The sequence below is a fragment of the Lontra canadensis genome, unplaced genomic scaffold (assembly GCF_010015895.1).
Source record: "Lontra canadensis isolate GAN:19392208 unplaced genomic scaffold, GSC_riverotter_1.0 scaffold7, whole genome shotgun sequence".
Classification (NCBI taxonomy): domain Eukaryota; kingdom Metazoa; phylum Chordata; class Mammalia; order Carnivora; family Mustelidae; genus Lontra; species Lontra canadensis.
The window spans coordinates 12,175,547-12,190,292 of NW_022631001.1; positions in this window are offsets into that span (position 1 = coordinate 12,175,547).

Sequence of the window (14,746 nt, forward strand, 5' to 3'; positions counted from 1 at the left end):
GAATGCAAGTTCTGCTGCCTACATAGTATGTCACACTGGGAAGACTATTTCTTCTTGAAGACTCAATTTCCATATTTTCTAAAATAGAAATTATAGTGTCTTACCTCGCCATGTGGTTTTTAGGATGACACATCATTGCTGGAGTTAGGCTACCTCCATTACTGGGTCAGTCTGCATTTTGTTTCTTTTAATCGCAATGAAACAGGAGATATCCAAAATTAGTTAGAATGTTTCACATGTCATTAATTCCTTATCAAGCACAACTCCAAGCAACATGCTGCAATTACTGTACAGCTTTTGGCTCTCAGCCTGATAGGAATCTTAATCCTAGGGCCCATTTGATGATTTGTGGGGCATGCATAACAGAGATCCTGCCAATAGCTTAAAGCACAGCTCTGAGTTCCAAAGAAGGGGGTCGGGGGATGTTCCCGTCCTTTTACTGTAATCTCCAGGGCAGAAATTGCGGACCAGTGGTGAAATAAAATTACAATTCTCCATTGTCTTATCTGGGGTATAAACATGAGTTTCTTTCTAATCAATTTACAGAAACAAACATATAAAGGAGAATATGCAGGTTTCCTACAAAAGGTTTGCATATGCCAGGTTTCCTACAGGGTTTGCATATGCCATTTATTCTGGCAGAGCAAAAATGCAGCTTTTTCTTTACAAACAAGGCCAATGCACACCCTGTTGAAGAATAATGTTCTTTATCAAAGCTTAGTTCCATCTGTCTTGACATCAAAAATCCTTTTTGGTACTTATTTTTCTGCCAGCAGTTTTCCATCTTTCAGAAAACATGTTTTCTATATGCTCCAAGTTAATAAGGTCAAACACATCACTAGTCTCTCTGCTCTCTACTTCTGTTCATCACAAAACACATTAGAGGCTGGGAACAAGAGAATACATTATTCCAGATATGTTGCTACATTATTGGGAGTCCAGCTCCCGGTAATTTTCTTTGATGACCAAGGAAAGTGCCTAGGAGTGGGAAGAGGAGCATGGGGTATTAAAGAGGAAGGTTAGACTCTTTCTTAACTTGGATATCCTGCAAAGCAGAGCCCGAGACAAGGGTTTGTATGCAAGTGTTTTAGTCGTAAGTCATTCCAGGGAAAAGGAATGCAGCTATTGGAGAAAGAAACAGGAAAGGGGGGAGGAAGCGAGTATAAAGTTGTGTTGCCGAGTTGTCTACTGCTGCCAGTAGATGAAGCTTGATCCTGCGGGAACTTCTGAGAAAACTTGTGACATGAATCTAGGAACTTCTGCCTAAAGGATAAAATTACATGTGAGTTCCCAGACCCCTGGTCAAAGTTAAACCCACAGGGGTTCATTATTCTGCTCTTTGGTTTCCACATATGTCTCTCGTTGTGGCATCTGGGAGACCATGGGGCAGAGTGCAAGAGGCCCAGAGAGCAGCTGTGGTCCAAACCCACCTACAACTGGCCACTGCAGCTGAGGAGAGCCTAGAGGGAGGCCAAGAGGAGCTGAGGTGATACACAAGGGGTCTCTGATACAGGTGCTCAAAGCACATTTTCTATCACAGTTTTTTGATTCTACCTTTATGTTCTGTGTAATTTTATAACAGCTACCATTTATCTGCTATTTGCCAGATGCCTTTTTAGACACTTTTCAAGCATGTTCCCATTCTCTTGTTTGTCCCTTATGTTAACTTTCTTTTATTCACATTTTACTTATGAAGAAACATGTTGAAAAAATGTAAGTAATTTACCTACTTTCATAAGGCATATATATGTGTGCAAATTATTTTATCATTTCATTGATTCAGAAATTCTATTATCCCTATCATAGAGGCTTTTAAGCACTTTTAAAATCCAGCATTCATTGACACAGAAAACTGAAACAAGAATTTTACAAAATGATACTTCCTCTTTTTGCATGTTCTGTACCTTAGTGTTTTCTAGTCTGTTCTATTTGTGAATGTGTGTGTGTGTGTGTGTGTGTGTGTGTATGTGTTCTCTGCTGCCCACTAAATAGATTTTATCATTTAGTAGTTTATTATGAGCCATGGCCCCCTAATGTGAAAAATGGTACCCTAGTAACCAATATAGACAATAGACAATATTCATGTTCAGGTGGTGGGTCATCTGAAGCATCATGAATCCTGCAGTTTGATAGATAGATGATAGATAGATAGGTAGATAATAGAAAATAAGTTACATGTTGTGTTTATTAATCCATTTGTATGTGGCTTATAGCCAAATATAGACTTTATATAAAAGCTTTAGTCTTTGTGGGAAAAAAAAAAGTCTATGGGATGAATTTTGTGAATTGCCAATATATTATTTTCCCAGAAGCTGTCTGGAGTCATCTCTCTGTGGGGAAAGTCTATACTAACATCAGAAAGGGGAAAAAAAAAAATCTGGATATTTGGCCCATTGCCAATATACAAAGAGTTATTAAACTCCCAGAATGAATGAGAAGATATGGTGCCAGTTAATAATAGTTTCCTTCACCCCTTGGGTATCTGAACAAATAACTATTGGTATTGCTCTTATAAAATAGTATCCTTGAATAGAGACAAAATATGTACCTTCTGGTGAATCCATATAAATTAAAATATTTTGTTGAATCCTTATCTATAAATAGCTTGTTTTTAACATAGAGATATGAATGATTTAATAATTAAAAATCATTTCCTCCTCATCAACGCTGAATAAAGGAGGAGCATGTTCTTTTTTTTTTAAGTTGTTTTTGTTTTTTTTTAATTTATTTGACACAGAGAAAGAGAGCACAAGTAGGCAGAGAGGCAGGCAGAGAGAAATGGGGAAGCAGGCTCCCCGCTGAGCAGAGAGCCCAATGTGGGGCTCGATGCGGGGCTCAATCCCAGGACCCTGAGACCATGACCTGGGTCGAAGGCAGAGGCTTAACCCACTGAGCCACACAGGCGCCCCGAGGAGCATGTTCTTAAAGAAAGGACACCACATTACCAGCTTGCCACGGGTGCCCACTGGACTTAGTCCAGCTTTTACTTGTATTATGTTTAAATGGTTGATGTTCCTGCAACATTTTATCCTCACCACTCTGGATTTGTCCACTTTTCCCCATTTTAACTCACTCCTTCTTATTCTTTAGTATTCAGATTAGGTTTTACCTTCTCCAGATAACCTCCCTTAATAATTCCCCCATTCCAAATTGGATCACTGTCCCTTCTCTGAGATCCCAAATAACCTAATAGTATAATCTCTCAATTTCATTTTCCATGAATTTGTTGAACAAATAACTCATAAGTGAATGAATATTTTGCATTCATTCCCTTGTATTCAGTTATAGTATTATTAGAGCTGCCCTATATCTCTTGGGAGACCTAGGCTTTTCCCTTTATGTCAATATGCAAAATTAATTTTACTTTGCAATGCCACAGTTCTCTTTTTAGCAAAATAACACTATGCAAATACAGTCATTTCATTAAATGGGAATTGATGTCAAAGATTTCTTAACCTAGATTAAGGATTCTATGTGCTCAGAGATCTCATCCTCTAGAGATCTCTAAACTGTGATTATGAACCATTAGAATGAAATTTATTTGTGGCATTTAATACCTAGAAACAGTCCATGCTCCTGTGCATTTTAATTGGTGACTTTTTTTCTCTGAAATAGTCCCTTTAATTGACTCTGGAAATGGTGAAGACAGATCCAATTAAGGACTCATTCCTTGGAATTAAAAACAACCAGCAACACTAGTGTCAAAAAAGCAAGGTGAATTACAGCTGATGGAATTTTACAGAGCTCTTCAGTGTCCTCAACCCAGAGTGATTCCAATGTGAATAAATACAGGCATGTCAAAGGGGTTACATCCCAGAGCTCCTGCCGCATACTGCAGCAGTGCACGAACATGGCGGCAAGCCGTTCAGTCAGGTTGTTGAGATTAATATGGGCTTCACTTGGCAGTGTCACAGTTTTTAGGGGAGTAAACCAAAACCTTAGGCTTGGGTACAAGTTACAGCTTTGTCACTATCAGTTATGTCCCCTTAGTCAACTCCTTTTAACTTTTGTACATTGGTTTACTAATCTGTAAAACAGAGATAATACAAACGCCCTTAGAAGTTTCTCTAATAGTGGACCAAGATAATGAATATATAGATGCTCATTACAGCAGTGAGAACATGGCGTCTTCTCTGTCAGTGTCTTACCCTTCTCCGTCCTCCTTGCTCATATTCTAGCAGACAGTCCTCTAAACTAATGCAGAGTCTCTAACGTCTCCTCCTCATTCTCTTCTTTCTCCTCCTCCTCATGGGTAGGTGAGACCCTGTTTCCCAGATTTTTGTATTTCATGGGTCAATAACATTATTTTAATGGAGGAATGAGAGAGGATTGGTATTTCCTTTGCAATGTAAAGATATTTCCCCCCAAAATGAAAGCTATCTACTATAACCATCATTTCACAAAGGAAAAGATCTTTAACAACAAAAAATAAAAAGGATATAATCCTAGGAGGAAAAAAAGACCCCTTTGAATTGAATCTATTATATAATATAAAAAATTAACTGCTTGTTTATTTTGTTTTTCTCCTGTGGCCAGGGACTGGTGCGCATTCCATTAGGAACCAGCCCTGGTCTATAGTCTGTGGACCCAAAAGTTCCCATCTCCAGGTAGACAGCCCCTAGGCATGGCTAGGGGTTGATTCCTTAGACTCCAGGTGCCCGGGTGATGGAATGCATCTTCCAGAGACTGAAGAAGCCAGGCAGGACTGAATTTACATGCCTGACATAAGTCAGGGTCAGTACCTTGTTTTGGGGATATCACCTAGTCCTACGGAGGAAGGGCTTAAGTAGTATTTTATTTGGGGGACAGGGTTTTTACTGTAGCATTTGAGGACTCTGCCACCATCTCTACAGCTTAGGGCTTAGTTAGGGTGAACTACAACGTGGGTGCCTGCGTATGTGTGTGCATGTGCGTGTGTCTGTACAGATATAAGAGCACACGTGTGTGCATGTGTGTGCATATAGGAGCTGTGGAGCAGTTACTGATCAGGTTTAATTTTGCCAATGCCATTATATTGCTAACCTTCCCTAAAAAGAGCTATTTTAAATGCATATATCAACACGGGATTTGGGGGCTCTGTGGGAAAAGCTGTGGTTTTAAAATCAAAAACTGATTTCCAAGTGCTCTCATACATCAAAGAAGACCTAAGGCTTGCCCGCGTGGCTTGAAGGGAATGGTGAATCCTCAAGAACTGAATAACTGACCATGGCAGTGAGGGGCACTGAAACATCCCCCCTCTCCCCCGCCCCCATGCCCCTCTTCCCTGCCTTCAACTAGTAGGCACTGTCTAGGTTTTAGAAGAAGAAATTCAATCCTTTAAGATACATGGTCGGTGTGTATCTCCCTACTAGTCAACTGTGAGTGTTTATGAAATCAGACAAATCAGGGTTTAAAGTCAGGTTTCCCATATACTATCTATGTGATTTAATCTCTATTTGGGATTTAATCTGTGGCTATAAACCAGAGGTTCCCAACACCCACTCCCCAGATTGGATGAATTTGCTATAATGGCTCACAGAGTTCAGAGGAACAATTTACTTACTAGATTACCAGTTTATTATAAATGGGTATAACTCAGGAACAGCCAGATGGAAGAGATGCATAGAGCAAGGTATGTGGGAAGGGGTGACACACTCCCATGCCCTCCCCAGGCACAACAGTCTCCCTGAACCTCTATGTATTTACCAACGCAGAACCTATTCCAACCCTTTCCTTTTGGCTTTTTATGGAGGCTTCATTATGTAGATATGATTCATGGATTAAATCATTGGCCATTGGTGACTGATTCAACCTCCAGCTCCTCTCCTCTCCCTGGAGTTTCCTGATTTTAGTGGAAAAGCTTTCAGTTTTTTACCATTCAGTATGATGTTTGCTGTGAGGTTTTTACATATGGCCTATATTATTATGAAGTATGTTCCTTCTAAACCCACTTTGTGGAGGATTTTTATCATGAATGAGTGTTATATTTTATTGAATGCTTTTTCTGCATCTACTGAGATGATCGTATGGTTGTTATCCTTTCTCTTGTTAATGTGATGTATCACAGTAATTGATTTGTGAATATTGAACCACTCTTGCATCCCTGGAATAAATCTCATTCGACTGTGGCAAATGATCCTTTTAATGTATTATTGAATTTGACTTGCTAATATTTTGTTGAAGGTTTTTGTATCTATGTTCATCAGAGATATTGGTATATAGTTTTCTTGTTTTGTTTGGGCTGTTTGTTTTTAGTGTCTTTGTTTGGTTTGAGCATCAAGATAATGCTGATGTCATAGAATGAATTTGGAAGTTTACCTTCCTTTTCTATTTTTTTTTGGAACAGTTTGAAGAAAATGGGTGTTAACTCTTTAAACATTTGCTAGAATTCACCTGTGAATCTATCTTGTCCTGAACTTTTATTTAAGAGTGCTTTGATCACCAATTCATTTTTGTTACTAGTAATCGAACCATTCAAATTTTCTATTTCACCCTGATTCAGTTTTAGAAGATCATATGTTTCTAGGGATTTATCCATTTCTTTCAGGTTGTCCATATAATTTTTCATAATAGTCTCATAATTCTTTGTATTTATGTGGTGTCAGTTGTTATTTCTCCCCTTCATGTCTGATTTTATTTGAGTCCTCTCTCTTTTTTTCTTGATGAATTTGGCAAATGGTTTATAAAACTTATTTATCTTTGTAAAGAACCAGCTCTTGGTTTCATTGGTATTTTCTATCTTTTTTTCAGTCTCCATTTATTTCCAATCTAATATTTATTATTTCTTTCCTTCTAATGGCTTTGGATTTTGTTCTTCTTTTTCTAGTTCCTTGAGGTGTAAGGTTAGGTTACTTATTTAAGATTTTTCTTATTTCTTGAGGTAGGCTTCTATTGCTATAACTTCCCTCTTAGAATGGCTTTTGCTGTGTCCCAAAGATTTCGGACCCAAAGATTTTTGGCTACATGTATTTTTTCAATTTCTCCTTTGATTTCCTTTTTGATCCATTGATTTTTAGTAGCATGTTGTCTAGACCCTTGTGTTTGTGGTCTTTCCAGTTTTTTTCTTGTAATCGATTTCTAGTTTCCTACTGTTGTGTTCAGAAAAGATTCTCAATATTATTTCAATCTTAAATTTATGGAGATTTGTTTTGTGATCTAACATGTTATCTGTTTTGGAGAATGTTTCATGTATTCTTATAAAGAATGTGTATTCTGGTATTTTGGGACGAAATGTTCTATATGTTTCTGTTAGGTCCACCTCGTCTGATTTTTTGTACAAAGCCACAGTTTCCTTACTGATTTTCTGTCTAGATGATCTATCCATTGATGTAAGTGGGGTGTTAAAGTCTCCTACTCTTATTGTGTTACTGTCATTTTTATCCCTTTATGTCAGTTAAAATTTCTTTTATGTATTTAGGTGCTGCAGTGTTGGATGCATAGATATTTGCGATGGTTATATACTCATTGGATTGATCTTTTATTGTTATTCAATGCCTTTCTTTGTCACTTATTACAGTCTGTTTTAAAGTCTGCTTTGTCTGATGTGAGTATTACTAACCCAGCTTTTTTTTTTTTTTTTTTTTTTTTTTTTCCTTTTTTTTGTTTTTTTTTCCTCTTTTTTTTTTTTTTTTTTTTTTTTTTTTTGGCTTCCATTTGCATGATATTTTTCCATCTTTTCACTTTCAGTCTGTATGTGTCTTTAGGTCTGAAGTGAGTCTCTTTTAGGCAGCATGTAGATGAGTGTTGTTTTTTGTTTTTTTTTTTCCTATTCAGTCTTTGTAGGAACATTTAGTTCATTTATATTTAAAGTGATTACTGATAGGTATGTGTCATTTCTATTTTATTAAATGTTTTCTCATCGTTTTTGTAGTTCTTCTCTGTTCTTTTTTTTTTTTTTAAGATTTTATTTATTTATTTGACACAAGTAGGGAGAGAGGCAGGCAGAGAGAGGAAGGGAAGCAGACTCCTGCCGAGCAGAGAGCCTGATGTGGGGCTTGATCCCAGGACCCTGGGACCATGACCTGAGCTGAAGGCAGAGGCTTTAACCCACTAGGCCACCCAGGTGCCCCAGTTCTTCTCTGTTCTTTTCCTCTCTTGTTCTCTTCCCTTGTGGTTTGATACTTTTCCTTAGTATTATATCTGGAATCCTTTCTCTTTATTTTTTATGTAGGTATTATAGGTTTTTGAATTGTGGCTAACATTATGTTCATAAGCCAAATCCTATGTGTATAGTAGTCTCTATACACATAGATAGTTGCATAAGTTTGAACACATATTAAAAAAGCACTAAATTTTTATTCTCCCTTCACATTTTATATATATGATGTCATATTTTCCATGTTTTTATCTTGTGTATCCCTTCTCTAATTTTTATACATATAATTGATTTACTACTTCTGTGTGTTAACCTCCATGTTGACTTTTTAAGTGATTAACCAATTACTTTTATTATATGTTTGCTTTTACCTGTTAATTTTTTCCCTTTCATGATTTTCTTATTTCCAGTTATGGACCTTTTCTTCCACTTGAAGAATTCCTTTAACCTTTTTTTGTAAGGTTGGTTTAGTGATAATGAACTACTTTAACTTTTGTTTGTCTGGAAAACTCTATCTGTTCCTCCTTCAATTCTGAATGATAACCTTGCTAGATAAAGTATTTTGAGTTACAGGATTTTTTTTTTTTTTCCTTTCAGCACTTTGAATATATCATGCCTTTCTCTTCTGGCCTGGAAAGTTTCTGGTGAAAATCAGCTGATAGCCTTAGGGGGTTTCCCTTGTATGTAATTATATTATTTTCTCTTATTGCTTTTAAAATTCTCTTTCTTTATTTTTTTCCATTTTAATTATTTTGTGTCTTGTTGTGGACCTCCTTGGAGTATTCTTGTTAGAGGATCTCAGTGCTTCCTGGATGTGGATATCTGTTTCCTTCCCCAGATTAGCAAAGTTTTCAGCTATTATTTCATAAAATAAGTTTTCTGCCCCCTTTTCCCTCTCTGCCTTCTAGAATCCCTATAATGCAAATGTTATTATGCTTGATGACGTCCCAGAATTCCCTTAACCTATTCTCATATTTTACTATTCTTTTTGCTTTTAGCTTTTCCTTACCTTTTTTCCAAGTTGCTGACTCTCTCTTCTATATTCTCTAATGTGTTGTTGATTTTCTCTATTGTTTATTCAGCTATTGCATTCTTCAGCTCTGACTTTGAAAAAACATTTTCTCTTTAAGTTCTCACCAAATTCATCTACTCTTTTCTCAAATCCAGTGAGCATTTTTATGACCATTACTTTGAAGTTTTTATAGGGGATAGTGCTTATTTCCACTTCATTTAGCTCTTTTACTATGATTTCACCTTGATCTTTCATTTGGGTCATGTTCTGTCTCCTCATTTTGTTTAACTCTCTCTCTCTCTCTCCATATATATATATATATATATATATATATATATTTCCATATAATAGGTAGGTCAACTACATCTCCTGCCTTGAAAGTAGTAGCCTTATGTAGAAGAGGTCTTGAAGTGCCCTGTAGCACTATCTCCCCTGTTCACCAGAATCAGGCACCCCAAGGGTGTCCCTTGTGTGGATTTTGTGTGCCCTATTCTGTGGCTGAGCTGTGATTACCTTCAGCTCAGCAAACTGCCATAACTGGCTTTGCCTGCTATGGGTGTAGGGAGTAGGCTTTGCTCTCCCTGCTTTTGAGCAGCCTAGTTCTAGGTGCCATAGGCTGATCGGTGAGCAGGGCTTATACTTAGCCTAGCTATCTGCAATTGGCCTCTCTGACACAGCTGCTGGTGAGTTGAAGGTCAGAGTTTGTTTCCATGCAGCCAGCTAAGAGGGCTGACTACGTGAATTGTGTGTACATTGGTGTATGGGGCTGTCTTCCCTCCTTCTGTACAGGGCAAGAATAACTTTGGAGAGGTACCACTGTGGCTGAAGCTGACTGTTGGGTGTAGTGGAGCAGGGACTGTTCTGAAAGAACACCTGATGAGCTGGTGGATGGGGTGGGATTGGTGCACTGGGAAATGTCAGGGCGGAGCACACAGTGCTAGCGTGTTAGCATTGACTCTTGTAAGCATCTGGCTATCTAGGCTAGGGGAGGGCAAGAAAAATGGTAACTAGTTAGTGTTTTTTTCTCAGATAAATCTGCAGATCCCTGCTGCTCTGGCACATATTCTAAGATTAATCAGTAAGTCTTCACATACACTCTAAGGGCTCTTCAAACTGCTGCTTCTGTGCGGTATCTCAGTTTGAATTATTTAGTATGCTGGCTCCTTAGGGACAGGGACTTGGTTTCCTACTGTCCTCCAGCTGTCCCAGATTTTTAAAGCCCACTGATTTTTAAAGCTCATGGAGTTAGGCCTTACTGATGTTCAAAGCCAGATATTATGGGAACTTGTCTTCTCAGTGTGAGTTCCTAGTGCCAGGGGTCACAAATGTGGGGTCTGATCCTCTTGCTTCTCTATGCCTGTGATGTCCCTCTCATTTATGGTTAGTTATGCTGGGGCTTTGGTTCCCAGCTGTGTCTCCACCCGTTATCCTTTTCAGTGTGACCTTCTATCTCCAACTAGTTGTGGAAGATCTATTCTGCCAATCATTAGGTTATTTTCAGGGTTAGTTGTATAGACATAGTTTGTTGCTTTGGTATCTGTGGCATGAGGTGAACTCAGAATCCTCCTACTTTACTATCTTCCTACAGCATTGACTTTTGGTGTTGTGAATAGCTAAATTAAGGTAACTACAAAACCAGAATCAGCATAAACTTTAGATTTGTATTGTGAGTTGTAAATTTTTAATCCTTTTATTTACATCATATGTGTCAATTCTTCCACCCTGGGGAATCATTAGGTGGGAGGTTATTATCCAAAGTATGACAGTAGAATATTGAGGCACAAAATGGCCATGTTTCTCTTACTCAAAGTTTGATGGATAAACCAGTCACATCAGTGGGAACTTCTGAGAAATACAGTATTTTAGACCCCATCCCAGACCTACTGGAAAAAGTCTGGACTTTAACAAGATCTCTGGAAATTCTCTTTAAAGTTTAAGAAGCACACAATTTTCTGATTTTTCCCAAGGTCCTACATAGTGATAGAATGCTAAATAATGAGTGAAATCATCAAGAAATGAAGAAATAATTTACAAGAAGATAAATCATTGAAACCAGTAACTTAAAATCAGGCTGTGCACCATTTTCTTGAAGAGAAAGCTGTAGGCCACAAATTAGGGAGTCAGGGCTGTCAGTGGCTTCACCATTGGACAATCACATAAGGAGTAACAGAGAAACAGAGGTAAAAATTGTTCTTCTTGAGGATGATCCCGAGAGCAGGGCTTCTTTCTGCTGACAGGTGAGGGGAACTGTGTGCCTCTCAGGGCCTGACCTTGAGCTTTATTCCCACAGTAAAACAGAAGGAAGAAGAGCAGGGCAAAATTTGGAAACATAATATCATCCAAATAGTAATTAGCCATGTTCTTTAGTTGGCCTCAATAATCCTCAGTAATTAAAAAAGAGAGAACATTTGATATTTTTCCTGTTATTCTTTGACTTATAGGAAAAACTTGGAATTAGAAGTCCCCATTCCTTTATTCCTTCATTCATCCATTCCACATTTGCTGGGCAGATAGATGCCTGATGCCTGGGATATTAAAACAAAGGACACAGATTCTTGCCTTATGATGGAGGGGGAAGAGAATCAAGTAGAAGGATGACTTCAGCCAACCTTCAGTCAATAATATCATCTTATTCATCTTATGTCATGTGGACCTGTGCTTACTTGTTTTTCAAAGAACCCAAATTTATACTTCCTGATCAGAAACAAAAGAAAATTGTCTAGCTAGCTCCAGCCAGCTAAAACCCAGACAAAACTGTTATGAGTCTAAGTTGCTTTCCCATCTTATGAGCCAATCACTGTGGCCAGGAGATAAAAAACTTTGGGCCAGTTTGAGGCACTGGGCCATTTCTGTGATTGAAGCAGGGTAGAGCTGTTAACAAAAAGGCACAGGGTAAAGAGGGTTGGAAGGTGCTTTTTCCAGCAAATAATTGATCTGTGTCTAAACATCACCATATCTAAAATTCAGTGTCTTCAGAAGGCAAGAGTCTTTCTTTAGGTGTAGGTTCACCATGACAGCTAATTCAAAGACACAAATTATAAGCTGATTTTGGCTGGGAACTGAGTGACCATAAACACACTCAGTCATGAAAGGTAATGCTATGAGGGTATGTGCTATTGTGAGTGCTATGAAATGTATAAGCCTGCTGATTCACAGACCTGTACCCCTGGGGCAAATAATACATTACATGTTAATAAAATAATTTCAAAAAATTTAACAAAAAATTTTAAAAAATAATAAAAAAAGAAGAGCACGTGACTCTTGATGTTGGGGCCACAAGTTCAAGGCCCACATTGGGTGTAGAGATTACTTAAATAAATAAACTTAAAAAAAAAAAAAAGGTAATGTTAAAATCTCTCCTTGGTATCTGGCAGGCACAAAAAACTAACTCATAAAGTAAAAAAACAATTTAAAAAAATAACAAAGATTTCCACCTTCAGGAACATGTAATAGACATACTTTTTTCTATTCTTCCCACTAAGTACAATTAAAAATCCTATAAATTATGCATAAAACAAACATTAGAATACTCTGAAAGGTACCAAGGAAAAAGATGACCTAGGGATTTCAGGACTTTAGGAGGTGGTCCTGAACTCACAGTGGCGAGTTCTTGAGTTTTCTTTTTGCCTTATATATTCCTGAAATGAAGCCAAAGAAGCCAGCAACTAGACATATACAGGGAAGAAAATAAACCTTGACGTAAGTCTCATACCTTCTATGAAAATTAATCCAAAATGGATCATGGCCATAAATATAAAATATAAAACTTTTAGAATGGCAATGTAAAAGAAAACCTTGAGGGTTTAGAGCTGGCAAATAGTTATTCGACTTGACACCAAAAGCATGATCTATAAAAGAAAAACGGGATAAATTTGGCTTCTTCAAAATTTAAAAAAAAAACTTTAATTGACAAAAGACCCTATTAGAAAGAACAACAATCAGGAGAGAAGAAAAATATATTTTCAATTTACATATTCAACAAAGGACTTTTATCTAGATCATATAAAGAACACTCAAAACTCAATAGCCAAAAAAAATAAAAAGCAAGCAATCCAATTAGAACATAAGTAAAAGACACGAAGAGACATTTTACCAAATAAGATATACAGATGGCAAATAAGCACATGACAAGATGTTCAACATCATTAGCCATGTAAGAAATGCAAATTAAAATCACTCTGAGTGAAAAAAATCAATCGTAAATGGCTACACACTGTTTGATTCCACTCATAACTTTCTTCAAATGACAAAATTATAAAAATAAAGAACAGGTTAGTGGCTGTTAGGAGTGTAGAGGGAGTTAGGGTAGGAGGAAAACAGGTGTGGCTATAAAAGGGAACATCAGGGATCTTTGTGGTAATAGTAATGTTCTATATCTGTCTATATCCATGTTAATATCATGGTTATGACATTGTACTATGTTTTTTTTTTTAAAGATTTTTATTTATTTGAGAGAGATCAAGAGGGAGGGAGAGAGCGCACAGAGAGAGAGGGGAAGCAGACTCCCTGCTGAACAAGGAGCCTGACATGGGGCTTGATCCCAGGAGCCTGAGATCATGACCTGAGCTGAAGGCAGCCACTTAGCTGACTGAGCCACCCAGGCACCCTGTACTACGGTTTTGTAAGAGGCTGCCGTTGGAGGACATCAGGTAAAGGCATGTGGCGTCTATTTGTATTAGATCTTACACTGCACAGACATATGTAATTATTTCAAGACAAAAAGATTAATAATGAGAAAGAAAGGAATGAAAGGAGGGAATGAAAGAAGGAAGGAAGGAAGAAGGGAGGAAGCAAGAAAGGAAGGACAAAAGTAGAAAAAGCAAACTGCAGCTGGTTCTAAGAAATAATAATAATAATATTAATCTCAGGGCAGAATAACAAACCTCCATAGAGGTTGAATGTAAAAAATGAGATCTTTCAAAAGGTGTGGTCTGGAATGCGAAATGGCAGTGAGAGTTGATTTGTTGAAAGCAATAAATAATAAAGAATTTTGAATTTTCAAGGAATCCCAGGGCAGAAGCAATAAACAGATCAGGAAATGAAGAAAAAGGAGAGAGGCAGAGGACCAGAAGCTTGTTGGGAGAGCCTCCAAAAGGAATTAAAGCCAGAGAGAAATTCCACATGAATGAAATGATAGAGGAGCTATTAAAAATGTTTATCTAATATAAAATTTTATGGTTGTTTATCACGTAACAACCCTTTGTTTCTACAAACCTTTGATGACATTCTTATTAGTGTTCCTTTGGGGTTTTAAAGGAGAAAAGGTCCCATTTGTTCTTTGGGATGCTGCGAGGCAGAGAAAAAGTCTTTCTAAGGCCAGATTTCAATGAAAAGAAGGGTTCAGTAAAAATAAGAAATTGGAAGCCAAGCTGACCAGGAAAATAAGTCCCCTGAGTTGTGCAAAAAATTAAGTCCATAGATATTGATCTAATCATACGAAAAAGAAATATTAAAGCTCCAACCTCCATTACTGCCATGTTGTAAATATTGTTAAAGTAAAAGTATCTCCAGGAGATTGAAGAGACAGTGAATTTCCTAAGGACAGATGCTTGGGTTGCATACTTATGTTTTTAACTTAATGTGAATGTGAGCATTGGTCAAATCCTGTAGAGTTACAAGAATAATCATATGCCAGATATTAAGCTATGGCCTCTCAGCTC